Source organism: Chelonoidis abingdonii, chromosome 8 (genome assembly GCF_003597395.2).
Source record: "Chelonoidis abingdonii isolate Lonesome George chromosome 8, CheloAbing_2.0, whole genome shotgun sequence".
In the NCBI taxonomy this organism is placed as follows: domain Eukaryota; kingdom Metazoa; phylum Chordata; order Testudines; family Testudinidae; genus Chelonoidis; species Chelonoidis abingdonii.
In genome coordinates, this window is record NC_133776.1 from 75,332,605 (window position 1) to 75,339,057 (window position 6,453).

Consider the following 6,453-nt stretch of genomic DNA (forward strand, 5'->3'; position numbering starts at 1 on the left):
GGCTTGAGCATTGGCCTGTCAAACGCAGAGTTGTGAGTTTAGTCCTTAAGGGGTATATTTAAGGAACTGGAGTAAAAATCCATCTGGGGATTGGTCCTGCTTTGAGCAGGGGGTTGAACTAGATGACCTACTGAGGTCCCTTTCAACCATGATATTCTATGATAATTACAGGCTATTTTATTCAAGTATATCTGGGGCATGAATTTTCAAGAAAAATTAATACTATTTGGAGGATAATTAACTGTTTTTTAGCATAGGGACCCAAAGAAATAGTGAAGCAAAGTCAAACTTCAGATCAGGGAAAATTTTAAATGACCTGTGACTCAAAAAAAAAAAAAAAAAAAAATCTGTTGACAAATTTTCTTCAGACATTAACCATTCTCTGTTTCTTCAGAAAGTATCTGGCAATTATCAGACCAAACCAATTTTCCAAACTTGTGTTATGAGGGACAAAACCAGGACTTTATAATGGAATCTAGTTGCTACTGCAGTATGGAGAGGTTACCACTTCTTTATCAAGCAGTGGAGGCTAATAGATTCAGAGGTCCCAGGTTCAATCCCTGTACACAACCCATCCAGAGACATAGTTACATAATGATCTCCTTCTCCCAATAGTTGGTACAATTTGAATGCATAGTTTTGCAGAAATGTTTCCAAAACTTGTAGTCAACAACTTAAATATTGGACATGTCTCCCTACATATGCCAACCAGTCCCATGCACCACATTTTTTGTGTACAGCCAAATTTTCTGTGATATCTTTGATATTCTTGAGATGCATTTTTTTCATTAAAGTATCAGGAAGTCAAGCACGGGGTCATTATTTAACTCACTTCTGAATGGGACCTTTTGATCTGAATGGCATGTGATTATTTTATAATTTTGCATGACAATTTTTATGCAGAGGAATTCAAAAAAATTTACCTCTTCCCAGTCCAGAAAATGTCTAGCGATGAGAACGGGTAAACATTTCAATACTGCTTATTTCATTGCTTTGTTTTAATCAGATTTTGAGTAATCAGATAAGTTACCACACCATTATATTGGAAATACCATAGGTTATTCTGCTCTGAGAATAGGGAATGCTGTGGTATTTCAGATACCATATTGTGGTAAATATTGACCCTTTACTAGCGACCATTATATATCCTTGTGGTCAGTAACTCTCATTCTTATGGAGTGAAAGTCTTTAGAGGCACATGTATGGTCATGAAGGAAAATATGAAAATATAATTCATAGGTTGTTTAAAGTAGGTACTTATCTTTCTACCACTTGCTAGTTCATATTTGTATGCTACAGTGTAGAAAATTAGTTATAAGAACACTTAATAATTTGTGGAAAGAAAGGATGATGGGACATTGGAGAGGTGTATTTTTTGACATTCAGATTCATAATAGGAGATTTTAATTTTTTTAAAAGAGAAGACTTTATATAGGGATGAAGGGCAAACAAAAAAGCACTATGGAGGTGGTATTTATAGATTAATAAGCAATATTAACTATACTAATACAAGCACAGCTATAGCAATAATAGCAGGAGAAGTAAAATCAGATACAATGGCAACATTATCAATAGCAATGTTTCATGCCACTTATGCACCGAAGGCGGACATTAGCAACTAGGGCTTGGTTCTGAAAGGCAGAAGGTGTCAAGTATTAGGAGCTTTGCAGATGGAATTGATGACAAATAATTTAAAGCAAATGAAATGAGGATTTATATACTACTGTTACATTCTCCACAAGCTATTTGTTGTCCTGATCTCTTAGCATGCTGTTTAAAATCAACAGTATAGGTGCGGTTCACTTAAGTAGACACTGGTCAGGTTTTCATCTGAAAATGTTGATCAGTCGAAACCAAAATGTGTCATGGAAATACATTGGTTTTGACAAAATTCCATGCAAAACACAGGCAGAGTTCCTGGGTGGCTGCCGGAGACCCTGGGATTTCCAGGGTATGGATTCTGATGTACCTTTACTGTGCAGACTTCTCTAGGCGCCTTAGCTCTGCATCAGGTAGCGTGGAACTCCTGAGAATCTCAACTCAAGCTGCAAAGCTTGGAAACATTGGTGGCTGTCAGGACTACTAGGTTTCCTGGCACAGATTTAAATTTTTGAAACAAAAACATTGCAATTATTTCTAAGCATTTTTTCAGACGTCCTTTCCATGGGAAATTTTGAAATTCATTCTGTTGTTCCAAACTGGAACAATTTTTTTTTTCCAGAATTTCCCATGGCATAGAAATTCTAATTTTCAGCTAGCTCTACTTCAGAAACTTTAAAACATCTGGCTTTGGCTTTTGTTATATTTGGCTTTGCAGCTCTATTCTTCACTTTGTATTAGTTGAATTTTCATTTCACAACTAACCAGCCTAGTTCAAATAGACTGCCAGATACTCAGTGTGCCTTGTAATCAATCTATAGAAACAAAAAAAATCGAAGTCAAAATAAGGTTATATTGAAGCTAATTGTGCTTACAGACATTCCACAAGTAGAAAAAGATTAAATTCCTTGAGTAAAATGTTCCTTGTGAATTATTCACGCTGCTTTATTTAATGGAGTATTTGTAATTTTTTTTAAAAAAGTAGTAGTCTAGATATACTGTTTTCTTATACTTCAGGAAAATATCCAAAAGTGAAAATGAGTAATTAAGTCATGTATTAGTGTGGCTGAATGCATAGGTGCTTGAACTAGGTGTGCGGGGGTGCTACCACACCCCCTGGCTTTAAGTGGTTTCCATTATATACAGGGTTTACCGTTTGGTTCAATGGCTCTCAGCACTCTCACTATAAAAATTGTTCCAGCACCCATGGTTGGGTGGCAATCTAAGAGGGATCTTTCTAGTGTAGTTGAAGTTTCAGAGAGCTGCATTCTAAAAGGGCCCTGAAGCATTTTGGCTTCTACTCCAGAAGCAACTTAAAATAAAAATCTCAGTGCATAATTTGACTTCAAAATAAGGTGATTTGCCAACAATGAGGTTTCTTTAGTAATGAGTTAACTAAAAATGCAAACACTACCATTTGCAGAAACCAATTGTAAATGCCCCAGTAGCACAGGCTACTGTATAATTTATTGCCTTTTTCTCTGTGATTAGAGGAAGCAAACAAGTCCATCTCTGCACTCAAGGTAATTAGAAAATCAATTTCATGGAAGGAGCAGTAACAAATAAACAAAATCTCTACCCCCAAAACATGAATATTCATGTTTACAAACTTCTGTAGACCAAGCAAAGTTTCTTCTTTTGCACTGTGATTTTTTTCATTCCACAGTACAGGCTCTTAGAATTATTAGATGTATGAATATTAAAGGGTGATGTCATGAACTATAACCATACATCACGAGCCAAATTTTACCCGTTGATATACAATTGTTACTCACTTTGATTTCAGTATGTATTTGAGGGCAAGTATTTGGCTCTGTTATGTTTTAATGTAGAAGATGATACATCCATTAGAATTCTAAATGTTTAGAAAAGAATGTTAGTTAATGTACTGCAGCAAAATGTCTTCAAAATAATCCATATATATTGTTTTATGAAATGGAAGGAATGTTTTACTGAAATTTAAATATTTTAAAAAACTCCCATGTAAAATTCGTTGTCAAATTTCAGTAACCCAAGATTATACTATTTAGCTGTTTTTTTATATACTTTGCTTCACTCACTTGAATCGTTTTGAACATGCATGTTGTAGTCCTATATGATTACTCATGTGCATAAAGTTTCTCACATATGTAATTATTTGCTACAGGATTGGGACTGAAAACTGTCTTTTTATTTCATGGTTTTAGTTTCATCAGTACATAGTGTAATGACAATTTTAGAACTGGGTATACAGTTCAGCACCATGCATTCAACTCCCATTTTCCTGAAACTCCTTCAGATCCACAATTTTGTCCCATATTAATCACATTCCTAAACTTGCTCTAATTTATCTGAATTCCCATTTCTGACATTTTTTGATGTCCCTGAAGCACTCAGCACAACTCTGTTCTATCAGGTACAATATATTAGATCTTTTTCAGAGTCACAAGATTCTAGACCTCTCCAGGAATCAGGTAATGGACTCCAAACATGAAATGTGCAAAAAGTACATCTTTTTAGTACTAACCTTCTCTTGCTGGCCAACATAGAAACCTAAATGGAAAGACAGTAAAATCTGTAAAACTCATTTTAAAATAAATCAGAAATTATCCTTTTCAAAACAGCAAAAACCTTGTTTCTTTCACAGATTGTATTTCAAAACCCCAATGACCTCCTTTAAAGGTTAAATTATCAAACACTGGTATCTGTTTTTGCAAATATTTGTAGGCATAAATGTTTATTGAGAACTTTTGCACCCACAATTTAGATGACAGATTTCCAGATACTGTCATGATTTAGATGTCCGCATGACTTAAATTGCTGGTGCAAATAATTATATGTGCATAATTATGGCCATGTTTACTTTATGCTTGAAGTTTTGCTCCCTCAAAAACAGAGAGCTAGCTAATTCTGGAGTAAATATTTAGTCTTTAATAACTAAGTTTTCAGTATTCACTGGCACAGTTTTATGTTTATGAATAACTAGTCTTTTAGCAGGGCTTGTTTGCTTTGTTGCTTTGGGTTCTTTATCCTTTCCCTCTTGAAATTATGCTTTATTTCCACTAGGGAGCAGCAAACAACATAGAAAAAAAGAGACATTTTTATCGCTTTTCTCTCTACTCTATTAGAAAGTAACCATACAAATTCGGTAGAAGTTATTTTAATTAAATAAACTGGCAGGATTTTCTTCCCCCTTCAGTTTCAAAATGTTTTAAAATAGTTATAATTTTACAAATCGTCACAGTTATCTGGTTTCTTTTTCTCTAAATCATATTTATTTCTTCCTTATAGACAGTGACATACAATAGGTTCTCCTTGTTCAAGCAGCTGTCCAAAATATCAAGCCATGAATTAAATAAGAGCTAGGATCTTTGTGGGGACTTGTAACATTACCACTAGCTACCAGATGTGATGAAAATAACGGAAGAGTGATCTTGCTTATAATTTTGGTTAAATACAAACAAATCCTAAACATTTTGTGCTTATTTCTCATAGTCTTATAGGCTTCAGTACAGAATGCAACAGGGAAGTAGTAAAAAAAAATGACGGTCAACTATTTTATCTTTAGTCTGTGTAGGTATTTTATAGTTTTCTCCTTTATCCTGCTAATTACTCCCACCTCACCAAAACCAAAATAAAGATCTAGCAGATATTGGACAATGACAAATATTGAATACTTGCACATGAAATATCTGTATGTGCCTGCCCCAGCTAAAAATTAAATATGTATAGATGGTATGTGAAGAATACAAACACTAACAAGAGAGACCAAGCATTTAGGATGGTACAGGGTAGTTTAACCAGGTCTATTGGGATGAAATTAAGAAAATAAACTAGTTTAAAATGCAGATCTGATAATGGTGAGAGCAATTAGACTGTGGAATAATCTTCCAAGGAAAGGGATGGAAGCCCTCTTGCTTGAGTCATTTAAAATGGACTACTTAAAGCTGCAGACAATATATTGAAAGAAAAAATCCTCCACTAATGGAGAGATCGGTGCGATCACCATCTCTTACTTTTGATGTCAGTTCTTTTTACCTAAAGTATGTTAAGATTGGATACATTAAAGAGACGGAGCCAAAGACCTGTCCAGTGTTGCAAGGGGCGTAGAGAGCCACTTTTTGCCCCCAGAGCTTATCTTCACAGCAGCAGGGCCAGATTCCAGAAGAGCACTTGCAGGTTCTTGGAAGGGATCCTTGCTGCTGAAGTTGCTGGCATACCGTCCTTCCAAGGGTCTTGTTCAGGCCTCCAGATGTGCAGCGTAAGCTAATAAGGGGCTTGTGGTGCTAGTCTTTGGAGCAGTATTATCAATTTACCACTTATTCCTGCACTGAGGTCTGTACCAGCAGGCTCACTGCAGTCGGCGTAGCATCTCCTCTCTCCCTGCCACACAGCTTTCAGGGGCAGGATTTTGCTCAGAGAAGACACAACATTATTTAGAAGCTTTTCAAAAATGTTCCATAACACTTGGAGTATAGCAGTATTGATGTGTTCTGAGTACTGCTTGGTCCAAACTGTCAGTTAGAAGTAATGATTTCAAGTGGCAAACATGATCTGAGTATTTGTGAGTATCTTTCAGGTCAGGATACCCAGCAGAACAAGGTCTTTCATGGACATGAATGTATAATGTATAGGGCCAAATTCTGCGATTGTTTAGTTCTATATATGTGTATCTCACTCTAATGCGAGCTGTGCTTGCACAGTTTCAGGGGGAGTGGAGTTTTGATACATAATTATTAGATAGTGAACTGATTGAGCTATCTTTCTGTACCTATGGAAAGCTTTCTTACAGCACATGTTTACTGTGCTGTTCCAGCTCATGAATCTGTGGAGCACAGTTAACATTACTGGGAAAATTTAAAATATAGTAGGAAA